The sequence below is a fragment of the Canis aureus genome, chromosome 16 (assembly GCF_053574225.1).
Source record: "Canis aureus isolate CA01 chromosome 16, VMU_Caureus_v.1.0, whole genome shotgun sequence".
Classification (NCBI taxonomy): domain Eukaryota; kingdom Metazoa; phylum Chordata; class Mammalia; order Carnivora; family Canidae; genus Canis; species Canis aureus.
In genome coordinates, this window is record NC_135626.1 from 37877275 (window position 1) to 37891151 (window position 13877).

Here is a 13877-nt window from a genome sequence, read left to right on the forward strand (position 1 = left end):
AAATTCTTCAAGGTTCATCCCTGTTATAATATATGTCAGAATTTCTTTCCTTTTAAAGACTTAATAATTAATCTGTTAAATGCAGATTGCATTGAATTTATAGGTTTATTTGAGGAGATGATATTTTTATTAATGAGTTTTGCAGTCTATGAACATAGTATAGCCCTTTATTTTAGTATTCTTTAATATCTCTCTTTTTTTAAAGATTTTATTTATTCATGAGAGAGAGGCACACACACAGAGAGAGAGAGAGAGAGAGAGAGGCAGAGATACAGGCAGAGGGAGAAGCAGACTCCATGCAGGGAGCCTGATGTGGAACTCGATCTTGGGTCTCCAGGAGCAGGCCCTGGGCTGTAGGCGGCGCTAAACTGCTGAGCCACCTGGCTGCCCTCTTTAACATCTCTTGATAAAGTTTTATAATTTTCCTTCATGGAGGTCTGGTACATCCTTTGTTAGATTTATTCCTAGGTATTTCATATTATTTATTTGATTATAAATATCTCTTTTAAAAGTACAATTTTGGGCCACCCGTCTGGCACAGTTGGTTAAGTGTCCAACTCTTGGCTTTGGCTCAGGTCATGTTCTTAGTGACATGAGATGGAGCCCTGACTTAGGCTCCATGCTCAGTGGGAGTCTGCTTGAGATTCTGTCTCTCCCTCTACCTCTGTCCCCTGCCTGCCCCCCCCTCCATCCACGGGCACTTTCTCTCTCTCAAATAAATAAATAAGTCTTTTTCTAAAAGTATAATTTCTATCAGTACATGGTATGTAGAAATGCACTTGATTTTCATTTATTGATTTTTGCATCTAATGCTTGCTAAATTCTTATTAATTCTTGTGATAATTTCTGTAGAAACTTGGAGATTTTCAGTGACTAATACTATTATCTACTAATAATGAGTTTTCTTTCTTTCATTCCAAATTTTATACTTATTCTTACTCTGCTGGTCTCCAGGACAATACAGAAAATCAACCATTTTTGTCTTGTTTCCAGTCTTAAAGGAAATAATTTTTGTATACCACCATTATGTTTGCTAATAGTTTTTCTTTTTTTCTTTATTTTATTATTTTTTAAAGTTTATTTATTTAAGTAATCTCTACACTCACCATGGGGTTCAAACTCATGACCCTGAGATCAAGTCATGTGCTCCATTGACTAAGCCAGCCAGGTCCTCTATTTTTCTTTTTTGAATAGACCTTTGAACAACATGGGTTTGAGCTATGCAATTTCACTTATATGTGGGTTTTTTTTTTTTTTTACAGTACAGTCCTGTAAATATATTTTCTCTTCCTTGTTATTTTCTTAATAATATTGTCTTTTCTCTAGTTTAGAGTAAGAATGCAGTGTATGATACATATAAAAATAAGTGTTAATTGACTATATTATTGGTCAAGCTTCTGGTCAATAGTAGACTATTAGTTGAGGTTTTGGGGAGTCAAAAATTATTTTTTTTATTTTTTTAAATTTTTATTTATTATTTATGATAGTCACAGAGAGAGAAAGAGAGAGAGAGAGGCAGAGACACGGCAGAGGGAGAAGCAGGCTCCATGCACCGGGAGCCTGACGTGAGACTCGATCCCGGGTCTCCAGGATCGCGCCCTGGGCCAAAGGCAGGCACTAAACCGCTGCGCCATCCAGGGATCCCTGGGGAGTCAAAAATTATACGTGGATTTTTGACTATGTAGGAGGTTAGCACCCCTAAGCCTCATGTCATTCAAGGATCAACTATATGCTATTCCCTTTTTATGCTATTTTCCCTCTTCTCTTTTAACTTTTTAAAAAATTACTTTTTATCACTTCTCATTTCCCCCTCTATTAGTGTAGAAGCTAAATATTCTATTTCTAGACTTTTAGTAGTTGATCTAAAATTTTATCTTGCATAGTTAACTCATCAAACCCAAAGTAAATCATTATTCTTTTGCCTTCTTCCAAACACTGTAAGGACAATAATTTCCATTACCCATATTCTGACTTCTGACTTCTTGCTAGGTATTTATTTATTTATTTATTTATTTATTTATTTATCTGTAAAGCTTTCTTATGCACAGCCAGGAGGGGGCTTGGTCCTCTTGGCAGCTGCTTTCCTCTTGGTGGCCAGGACACTGCTCAGTTCTCTTGTTTCCTCTTGGTGTAGTTATGTGTCTCTACTGTTTTCTTGATGAACTTGAAGGCCTGCCTGTCCTTGGAGACTTTGAGCAGCTCCATGGTGTGTTGTTCATATTCCATTTGGATAAAAATTGCACATCTCTTGGATTATGCCCCACTGGAGCATGGTGTGCTTGATGAGGCACCTGGGTTACATCTATGTCTTGGCTTTGTTGTGCCCAAGATTGCGAATCCGAGAAACCACCAAGGAGCCAACACCGATGCAAGCACACAAGGGTTTATTAGCAAGCTTGAGCTTGGGTCCAAGTATATACCGACACAGCGGAACAGGGACTTGGACCCCGAAGTGGGTTACAGCTGGGTTTTTTATAGGCTGGTCTAGGGGATTTTCAGAAGGGGTGGACGAATTTCTCAAGTTCTGTTTACATTCTGATATGGGGCTTTCAAGGGCATTGAGCTCTGTTCTCATTCTAATATGGGACTTTCTACCACAGGTGGGGACTCTGTTGTCTTTCTGATATGGGATTCTATGGCCAGGGCAATTCTGAGCTCTGTTGTCTTTCTGATATGGGATTCTCTGGCCAGGGCAATTCTGAGCTCTGTTGTCTTTCTGATATGGGATTCCCTGCCAAGGACATTGAGGACATTCTGCAATTTTTCCGGTAAAGTTCAGCTATTATTCACAGGGGCCTAAAATGGCTGTACTTGTGCTAATGCTAAACTTTAGGTGGGATGGCCTTAATTTTTCTTGGCCTCCACAGCTTGTTCACATTCTTGGTCACCTCGCACCCCTTGTTGAGATCCATGGCCATGGGATAGTACAGAACCATGGCTGGACCTGTACTGCAGCCCCAGGGGCCAGATGACAGCGATAGATAGCCTTTTGTTAGTTTTTCAATGCCATAGGACATTATTATAGTTTTATACAGTCAATAGAAGTTCAGTAAAGTAGATAGTCCATATTTGATTAATTATTTTACCACTTTTGTCTCTCTTCATTCCTTCCATTGGAGATTACTTTTCTTCTGCTTGAAATACATACCTTAAGGGGTGGCTGGGTAGCTTAATTGATAGGGTGTCTGACTCTTGATTTTGGCTCAGGTCATAATCTCAGGGTTGTGAGATTGAGCCTTGAGCCTTGCCTTGGGCTCCATGCTCAGCTGCTTAAAATTCTTTCTCTCTCTCTCTCTCTCCCCCTCTGCCCTTTCCCCCTCTCCCACCAGATTGCACACACCTGCCTGCATGCACTCTCTCTCACTCTAAAACCCCCTACCCCAAAATACTTTGAAATTTCCTTTGGTGATACTCTTTGGTAGCAAATGCTTTTAGTTTTTATTTGTTTGAAATTCCTTCTTTTCACCTTTTTTTTTTTTTTAAGTAGGGTCCATGCCCAATGTGGCATTTAAACTCATGACCCCAGAGATTAAGAGTCCCATACTTTATCAACTGAGCCAGCCCAGAGCCCTTTACCTTTGTTCTTTACAGATTTTCAGTGGGTATAGAATTCTAGGTTGATTGTAATTTCCTCTCAACACAATGAATTCCATTATCTTTTGACTCTTATTGCTCTCGAGATACCAGCCATTAGTTTAATTGTTGCAGCTTTGAAGTTATCTGACTTTTTTTCTCTCCTTTTACAATCTAGATTCTGTCTTTGGTAACCTGCAATTTTATTACAATGTGTTGGAATGCAAATTTCCTTTTATTTCTAGTAGGGATTCATTGGGATTCTTAAATCTGAGTATCCTTCTGTTTCCCGTTTCTTTGTCTCACTGTGCTCAGAATCATTTCTTTAGACATCTAGCTCATGAATTCCTTCTTCACTGTGTCTGTCTGCTATTAAATTTGTCCACTGAGCTTTACATTTTTTAATTATTCCATTTTTCATTTCCAGATTTTTAAAAAAGATTTTATTTACTTGAAAGAGAGAGAGAGCATAAGCACAGGGAGCAGCAGAGGGAGAAGTAGACTCCCTACTGAGCAGGGAGCCAAACATGGGGCTTGATCCCAGGACCCTTGGGATCATGACCTGAGCCAAAGGCAGATGCTTAACTGAGTGAGACACTCAGGCACCCTCACTTCCAAACTTTCATTTCCTTTTTACATCTGTGTGATCATTTTTTACAGTCTCATTATTTACTCATTTATTTCTTAAATAAATTTTTTTTCTTAAAAATATTTATTTTTTTATTTCTTAAAAGCCCTAAAGTAGTTATTTTATATCAGGTTTCTGATCAGTCCTATATCTAAAGTTTATAAATCTGATTCTGCTGTGTTTCAGCTTCTCTTGCTAATGGTCCCTAGTTTCCTTGGATTTTATGATTTTCACTGAGAGTAGACATTTCTTAAAGCTTTCTTTACCTATGTGAGTTTGGAGGGATCCTGAGATAAAGATGGGTTCATCTAGAGAGGATTTGCATTTGCTTCTCCCAATACTTCAGGCACTCAGGGCCACTTTACATTAAATTTTCTGCTGAAGGCTTTCAGCCCAAACAGCTAATATGGATGTGGGCTGCAAACTTGTGTGGGGACTAGCTTTGGGTACACATTCTTGGGAGTTAGTTTCACTTGCACATGGTACCAAGAACCAAGATGGCCCATTTTGGTTGCAAACCCTCCAGGTAGAAGCATTAGACTTACAGATCTTCCTTGATTTACAATGGGGTTACCTTCGATAAACCTGTGGTAAATTGAAAATACCATTAAGTCGAAATAGCATTTAAGACACCTAACCGGGATCCCTGGGTGGCGCAGCGGTTTGGCGCCTGCCTTTGGCCCAGGGCGCGATCCTGGAGTCCCGGGATCGAATCCCACATCGGGCTCCCGGTGCATGGAGCCTGCTTCTCCCTCTGCCTGTGTCTCTGCCTCTCTCTCTTTCTGTGTGACTATCATAAAAAAAAAAAAAAAAAAAAAAGACACCTAACCTACGGAACATCGTAGCTTAGCCTAGCCTCCCTTGAATGTACTCAGGACACATATATTAGCCTGCAACTGGACAAAATACAAAGCCTATATTTTGTAATAAAGTGTTGACTATCTCATGTAATTTACTGATTACCTTACTGGAAATGTAAAACAAATGGTTGTATGGGTACAGAGTGGTTGTAAGTGTATCGATTGTTTACATTCCTGATTGCCCTGTCCAGCATCATGAGAAAGATTCATACTGAATATTGTTAGCCCAGGAAAAGACCAAAATGCAAAATTTGAAATATAGTTTCTATGGAATGGGCATCACTTTCGTACCATGTAAAGTCGAAAAATTACAAGCTGAACCATCACAAGTCGGGGACTATCTGTATATCTAGATTAGCCTAATGGTGAAGGTATAGTCTTTATGGCCACAGGGAAGGATATCCAATCAGAATCTCCCCTCCAGGCAGACTCAGGCTCTGTCTTCTGACCCTGGAGCTCCTTGTGAGGAGCTGAGTTGAAAACTGAGTGCTAACTGGTTTGACAATTGCTCCATTTATCTCTCGAACTCCTTTTTTTTTTTTTAATTTTTTTTTCATTTATTTATGATAGTCACACAGAGAGAGAGAGAGAGAGGCAGAGACATAGGCAGAGGGAGAAGCAGGCTCCATGCACCGGGAGCCTGACGTGGGATTCGATCCCGGGTCTCCAGGATCACGCCCTGGGCCAAAGGCAGGCGCTAAACCGCTGCGCCACCCAGGGATCCCTATCTCTCGAACTCCTACTGTCACATGGTTTGGGCTATTTCTTACTTTTATTCATGTATTTAGGGGAAGATATTTTTAGTATTTTATCCAGAGCATTTAGTTGTTTCCAGCAGTTAATGTGCCCGGGTTCGTTATATCGTGTGAAATGGAAGTCTGCATCACTTACTTTTCTTTTTCTTTTCTTTTCTTTTTCTTTTTCTTTCTTTCTTTCTTTTTTTTTTTTTGCATCACTTATTTTTTAATAATATTATTTTTTGAAAAAAATTTAGGTCTTGGGGCGCCTAGGTGGCTCAGCGGTTGAGGTCTGCCTTTGGCTCAGGGTGTGATCCTGGAGTCCTGGAATGGAGTCCCGCATCTGGCTCCCTGCGTGGAGCCTGCTTCTCCCTCTGCCTATGTCTCTGCCTCTCTCTGTGTCTCTCATGAATAAATAAATAAATAATTTATGTCTGTAAATAATCTCTACACACAACATGGGGCTCAAACTCACAACCTTGAGATCAAGAGTGCACATTCTACAAACTGAGCCAGCCAGGCACCCCCTATTTTTCAAGAATCCTCTTAAAGTTCCTCTAGAAAATCCTCAGGCCTTTATGTGTCAAACTTTTACCCATCTCTTTACATCATTTCCCCGCTCTCAATACCCTGTCCTTTGAGTATGACATACTCACCGAATTTTAGCATGTGAACCTGATGGCTTGGGCTGATGAAGAATGTAATGTTAGGTGGAGAAAAAGATTTCAAGGGCAGCTGAAATTTGCAATGTGCATGCAGTTTTGGATTTTTTTTTTTTGCCTTTTTTTTTAATGGTTTAAACTTCAGTTTTGAAGTACTCCTAAATAGCCCTGTTGTTTATTTTCCTTGTTAACATTTCTGGTATACAGAACAGTTTAGTGTTTATCAAAGGAATATTTTTAAGGACAGCATGATCACATTGCATTGGATGGTCTCCATTTTTAGCATGTCTGGTTTCGAAGCACGTCACTGAAACATTTTGAACATCTGATTCTCCACATTTCATCAAATAACATGCTTTATTTTCTATGAATGCAATGATTATTGCAGCCAGAGTCAAGAAAACAGAGCAAAGAGGAGATGAGACGGTAAACATAACCTTCTCTCCTTCCACTTCTCAGCCCAAAAGGGCTTTGCTTTTTTTCGCTTTCCTTCTGTTTCCTCAAAGCTTCTCTGACCAGCCAGAGGAAGTCATCTCCTCTCCCCCTGGAAGGGAATGAAGATTATACTTTTTTTTTTTTTATTTCATTTATTTATTCATGAGAGACACACAGAGAGAGGCAGAGACATAGGCAGAGGGAGAAGCAGGCTCTCTGTGGAGAGCCCGATGTGGAACTTTATCGCAGGACCCCGGGATCACGACCTGAGCCAAAGGCAGACACTCAACCACTGAGCCACCCAGGTGCCCCTAAAGATGGTACTCTTATTCTCAGCAGCATCTTCCCAAGTGACCTGCTGCATCTCAGTATCTTCTGGAACATTCTTTTCTCCTTTGTCTCCCCCTCTCCTGCCTTTCTGGCCTCTCCTTCTGACCTCCTTCTCAGGTGCCCCTTCTCATCACCTACTCCTTAAGTGTCAGTGCTTCATAAGGCTGAGTAAAAGACCATTTTCTCTTTCCCAGACAATTACTCTCCCCCATCTGTGGTTCCCACCACTGCCTTAATCTGTAACTCACAAGATATATCTTCAGGTCAGCCTCCCCAGGAGCCCCAGATTCCATATCCAGCTACCTACCGAGCACCTCTTCCTGGATGTCCATGGATTTTTCAACCCAGTACATTCTGAACTCAACGTCCCACCTCCAACCAGTAGCTGTTTCTCTTCCTGCTTTTCTGTTCAAGCCAGAAACTGGGAATGATCTTAGACCCTTCCATTTCCTTATTTCCTCCTCTCTGCTCTCCTCTAAGGCTGGCCCATTTTTTCATCACTTACATAGGAATATTTGTCCTCTAGTCCATTATAAATCCCACTGCCCCATCCAGGTTGGCTTCATCCTTTCTTGCCTAGATCACTACATTTGCATCTCAATTGGTGTCCCTGCTTCCCATAATATCTTGCTCTAATCCATCCTCCATGTTGCCTCCGAAGTCTTCCAGAGTGATTGATAGAACACAAATCGGATACCTTTCCCTTGCTTAAAATCCTCTGCTGGTGCTCTCACCTTAAGGATATGATCAGAGGTCCTCGGGGTAGCATGCCATGCTCCCCCACCCTGGACTTGGCACAGGTCTCTCTTGTACCTTGCCACACCTACCCTGTGTTCCAGCAGAGCGAATTGCTCTTAGCTTCCAAAGGCTCCAGACTCTTGCACACCAATCTTTGCTGGGAATGCCTTTCGCCAGCTCATTCTAGTTTATCCTTCCACACTCAGCAAAACATCACCAGTTCTGGAAAGCTTCCCTTGATTCCTATCCCAATTCCTTCCTCAGTCTGAGCACAATTATGTCTTGGAGCACATTGGTCAGTCATGTGGCAGTCTGCCTCCTGGGTTGTGAGCTCCTTGGGGGCAGGAGCCATTTCTGTTCTCTTTGAGATCTTTGGCACCAAACACTGTGCTGGCACAGCAGGCTCACGATGGACTCTTTAATCAAGACAGGTCTCATGATGGACTTTTTGATCTTGAGTTCTGCTTATTAAATGTGTGATCTTGGGTGAGTCATTTAACCTTCTATTTCAGTAGGGATCATAATATGCCCCTCACAAGGATTAAATCAGATAAAGCACATTAAAATGTTCTGTAGATTGCATTTCACTTATGTGCTGCTTTGATTGGTAGGCTTTTTCAGAATATATACTCTCTTGATTTCCCCCCTCCTTCTCTCTTGTTTTGCTCTGCTCGCCCAAATGCCCTGTGTCTCCTTCCTTTACACCTCACCGCTTCTTTCTCTCCCGCCTACAAATCTGTTCTCATCTCACCCACTCCAAAAGCCCATCTTCCTCCAGCCCTCCCTCCCTTCCCGCCGTGGTCCTCCCTCACGTCTCCCCATGGCTGCCAGGGCCCTTCATGGAGTGCCTTAGTTGGCTGCCTCCGGGCTCTCACCGCCCACTCCCTGCTTACCAGGCACCATCTGGATCCCGCCGGAGCGTCACAGTCACTGTGCCCTCCTAAGGGCTGCTGTGACCTCCTGTTGCCAAATCCCGTGGGCTCATTTTCAGACCTCATCCCACCGGACTTCTGAAGCATCTGGTCTTGCTGTTCACCTCCCCCTTGAAGCCTCCCCCTTGGCTGGGCCAGGCTGCACTTTCCCGGTTTCCCTTTTGTGTCTCCCAGAAACTGCTTGTTCTTTTTCCCATGGTGCTGGCATCCTTCAAGGCTCGGCCCCTCTCTCTTCTCTGCCCCATGATCTCACCCATTCGCATGTTGGCCACTGGACCGGCTCTGCGGAGGGATACCACGGCAGTCTGCACTTTCTGGAACCAGGTCCTTTCTGCAGCTTTCCCTCTCTGCGTCCTGGCTACTTTCGGGGGGACCTGAAACTCAAAGGTGTCCAAATGAAAATCATCCTTTTACTGCCTTTTCCCTGCCAACCTGCTTCTCCTCCTTGTTGTCTTATTTTTATTCATGGCCCCATCATTCTCCTGGTCATCTTTGGTTTCTGGTTTTTGCTGTCAGCCCACTTGCCAGCCTCTCCCCCTGACCCCCCCCCCCCCCATGAAGTATCTGTGGCTTCACACCTTATCACTTCTAACTCCTCTGCTTCTTTAGAAAGGACGTCATTGCCTCTCCCCAAGCCATCTTCATAACATATCACAGGGTTGGCTTTTTTTTCCTTCCTTCCTTCCTTCCTTCTTTCCTCCCCCCTCTCCCTCCCTTCCTCTCTCTCTGTCTTTCTTTATTGAGCACCTACTATGTGCCAGGCACTACTATTTAACAAGCACCAACTATGTGCCAGGCCCTGGGAAAACAAAGAATGCGTGCTGGCCCACTCCCCAAGATCCTGAGAGCCAGCTGAAGGCTTATTTCATACGGCCCACTTGTTTTCAGCAGGGGCCATGATAAGTAAGCAGAAGAGCATACACTCTGGGCCCTCTATCTGGTCTCAGGCCTCTGTTTTTTTCCCCTCCGTTCCAGTGCATGATACTTGCTGTGCCAGGTGAACATTCCTAAGGTACGGTGACAATTCTGCAAAGTCCCTTCATTAGCTCTCCATTGTCTGTGTTTGTCCTCAACGTGTATTTATGGATTTTCATCAAGCACCCAGCCTGCTTCTCCAGATACTCCTCCACAGTTCTCCCTGTCTTTCCCTGCAGCCCGCCCTCTAGGTGGGGTTCTCTGAAAGTGCTCTGTTCCTGCCTCTGTGCCTTTCTACTTATGGTTCCATCTCTTCATCATTTCTGCCAGTAAAAATCCTAACCACGGTTCTGTGTTCAGCCCTGACTCCTCTGATGGTGCTTCAGACCCTTTGTCATCCTCACAGTGTGCAGAAAACCAGTGATTTAGTGAGCAAACCCTGTGCTGGAGACACAGAGAGCTACAGCATCACCCAGCTTTCTGGGGTCAGCAAGCAACCCCTTGAGAGCCATCACTAGCAGCAACCAGTCTTCCGTGGTAAGGGGCAGATAACCCAGAGCAGTTAGGGGGCAGCTCTGACTCATGAAGGAAGAATGCAGATGGGACCAGAGCCGGTGACCCTTGGTAAGGATTAGCACCACGTCATGATGAGGAGAAACTGAGACCCAGCATATGGCTTCTCTAGTCTGTTGTACATGGCGGGTAAAGCACACCTCACAGAGTCCTGGGGAACATTCTTCGTCTCACATGCCACCAACACTTTCCTGAATTCTCCAGGTCACACAGTACTGCTATCACTTTTCAACTCCCATGATGTGTTATTTTTACATCTGCTGTGGCAGTTGGTGTGTCCCGCCTTGGAGATCTGCTTATTTGTGCACTTTGTCTTATTCACCCTACTAGACTTCTAAGGACGGGGACCACAAGCCCTGCCGCATGAGAAAAGATTAATAAAGTATTTGCAGACTTCAATACAGAGAAGTTTCTTCCACTGTAGTAGAAAGCAGAAATTATATTCTATTCTCAGTACTCCCAAGGTGACTCACAGGGTGACTTACACACGTGTGCATGCACATGTTCTCAAGAAATACTGCTGATTGTTGAAGCCAACCCTTGAAGGAATTATATAGTCCTTCCATAATATTTCAGTTTAAGAGGAAATTCCAAACCAAATGGAAATTCAAACCACAAAAATAAAATCAAGATTGAAAAAAAAAAATCAAGCATTAGGTACCTGACACATAAAAACTCCTAGGTCAGTGTCTGACGTGTAGTAGATGTGTTGAATAAATGTTAATATTATTCCATGTTTCCACGTCTACAGGACAGCCAACAGAGTAATGTGTTCTGAGATAGTGCATCTGAAAGAGACTGGTTAGATACCTTTCTTTAATTAGATGTTACTTGGGGTAACAGGCTCCTGCCTGTTGGTTTGTCTTTGTGGCCAGGTGGGCAGGTCCTTGTGGTATTGGGTTGCCAGATGGGCATTCTTGAACTTAGCAGATACTGAGTGTAGTCCCCACACATTGTGCTGAAATGCCACAGGCAGCCAGGGAATGCTTCATTCCCCCGTGGCGTGGGCATTTCTGTGATAATCTCTCACCCAGGGTCATTATTTTGAGGGAGTCAAGAGCACAGATTTGGAGGATCTTTCTTTTTAAGAGATACAAACTGATCTATTAACTGATAAGATGACATGAGTTCTAATGTTTGCTTCAAAATAATCCAATAAAGAAGGATGGGTGAGCATACAGCGGCAGCAGGGCCCCGTGTTGATGACTGTTATAACCGGTGTCTGGTATGTGGCCAATCATGGCACTTGTTTGTGGTGCTCTTTTTTTGTATGTTAGAAATGTTCCATAATTAAAATTTGCTTTTGTTTTTTACAGCACAGATTTTATAGCATGGCAGACCGGGGTTCAAACCCCCTCTCTGCTATTTTTTTTGGCTGGGTAATCTTGTCATTTAACTCTTCTCAGCCCACTTGTCACATTTCTAAAGTGTTAATAAGAATAATTCCTGGGGGATCCCTGGGTGGCGCAGCGGTTTGGCGCCTGCCTTTGGCCCAGGGTGCGATCCTGGAGACCCAGGATTGAATCCCACATCGGGCTCCTGGTGCATGGAGCCTGCTTCTCCCTTTGCCTGTGTCTCTGCCTTCTCTCTCTCTCTGTGTGTGTGTGACTATCATAAATAAATAAAAATTTAAAAAAAAGAATAATTCCTGGTTCATAAATTTGTTGCAAGTATACAAAGCATTTAGGGCAAAGCCTGGGACCACCTCACCAGGCTGGCAATCAGCAATGCTACTAGGGGTTTACTTGAGCCTAACTGTGCTAGTTACACCAACTCTTAGAGACAGTCGTGGCTAGGACTTGCAACCCTAGCTGCTGGCAGATGGCAGGCCTGCCCTCTTGACCTCACTGGGCCTGCCACGGCTTTGATACTTGATCTGGGGGTCTGGGGAATCAAATGATAGGCTCCAAGCTCTTTACTAAAACCCCTAAAGTGCATTTATTTATTTATTTATTTATTTTATTTTGAAAGTGACAAGGAGAGGAGGGAAGAGGCAGCGGTAAGGTCTGGTGATGCCAGTTCTCTTGGCTGTAAATGTACTGGGTTCACAGCTCTGTTGTCAGTGTGAGCAGGTGGGTGGGTGGGTGGGGGGTGCAGACTAGGAAAGCAGATCCCTAAAGTACAATATCAAGGGAGTGGGGGATCCCTTTTGCAGATCTGTCCTCTTGTTTTCTATACTCCACTTTCAGCCATTAGCAGGCAGCCGGCATTTCACAGGCTGTCCTAGGATCCGGGGTTCTGTCTACCTGGGCACATTTCAGGCTTGGGCTGGCAAAGCAGCCCCATCAATTTTTTTGCAGAGGAGCATGTGCTGGAATAAAGAGAGTGAGATCACAAGGAATTCATTAGCATCCCAGATTCTTCTTCTTCTCTTTATGCCTCTTCCCTACCCTGATCCTCAGGCCCTACCCCCCAGCAATGTCTTTTTACCCTGTTGAGTAGCTGAGGGAGTCTGTCAAAGCCAGGTCAGAAGCTTGCCTTTTCTAAAACCCAGCGTTCAGCCCTCACCAGATGGGAACCTGTCAGCACCACAGGCAGATAATTATCCTTTCAGCAGTGGGAGGCCTTACCATGAATGGAAATTCACACACTTGCTACAGCTGTGGCCTCACAGCCAATCGGGGAGGCTGTCCGTGCACATCAAGCAAGTGAGCACTACCTGGGTCAGTCTGCAGGATGGGTTGCGCAGTGGAGGTGGCAGGAGTGGGGTGTAGGGCAGATGAGGGCTCCCTTCCCCACGAAGCAATGATGAACCTGCCGGACCCGCATCTGAGATCCCTCCTTGGAGGTCAGTGCAAGCCAGCCCATCCTTTTGGCCAAAACTCAACTTGGCTACCTCCTCTCTGAGTATCCAGAACTCAAGGACAGAACTTAGGATGGACTGATTTTTCCTCATTTAGTGGAGGAAAATCCTAATAAGCAGGTGGCCAACGATGGGGCACGCTGCCAAGAAAAGTAATGAACTTCCCATTACCAAATAGGTATTCAAGCAGATGCTAGCTGTCTGCCTTCCAGGAATACTGCAGAGAGATGGCCTGACATGAGTGGGAGTTCAGCTCCTATGCCCTCTGTCAAAGGTTCAAAATAGCCAAAGTAAAACCAATGAAGCACTGAAGCAGTAAATAGGAAAAATTTATTGGGCACACACCAAAAAGGCACTTTGCAAACTGGGAGCACTCGAACCAGAACATGGAATGAGGCTCAGGAGTATATTACTGTAAAGCAGCTTATTATAGTGACCAAGCAGTGACTGTTCATTCTTCACGCCAATTGGTTACAATACTACAATTGTCAGTGGTTCCCTCATATCAATCTGGGAAACAGTTCAAGTTTTGCTTATCATTTCCAGAGGCACAAGCAAGAAATAATCCAGGTCAAGTTAGCCTTGCAAAATAAGCTAAATTAAGCTTTGCCTGCATGACTAAACTGGTTTTGTCTGCTCAGGGAGCCTTCTAGGCTGGTCTATCCTTGATTTTAACACCTCCCAAAGCCTT

The 13877-nt window shown here is 43.7% G+C and overlaps 1 long non-coding RNA gene across 1 annotated transcript; it reads right to left on the reverse strand.

The window, feature by feature from the left end:
• Nucleotides 1–6798: 6798 nt before the first annotated feature.
• LOC144285332 (uncharacterized) lies at nucleotides 6799–9117 on the reverse strand. The gene is made up of 2 exons (XR_013353635.1): nucleotides 8857–9117; nucleotides 6799–7004 (listed from the first exon to the last, which is right to left on the reverse strand). It is a non-coding gene; the product is annotated as an uncharacterized LOC144285332 (long non-coding RNA).
• Nucleotides 9118–13877: the final 4760 nt, after the last annotated feature.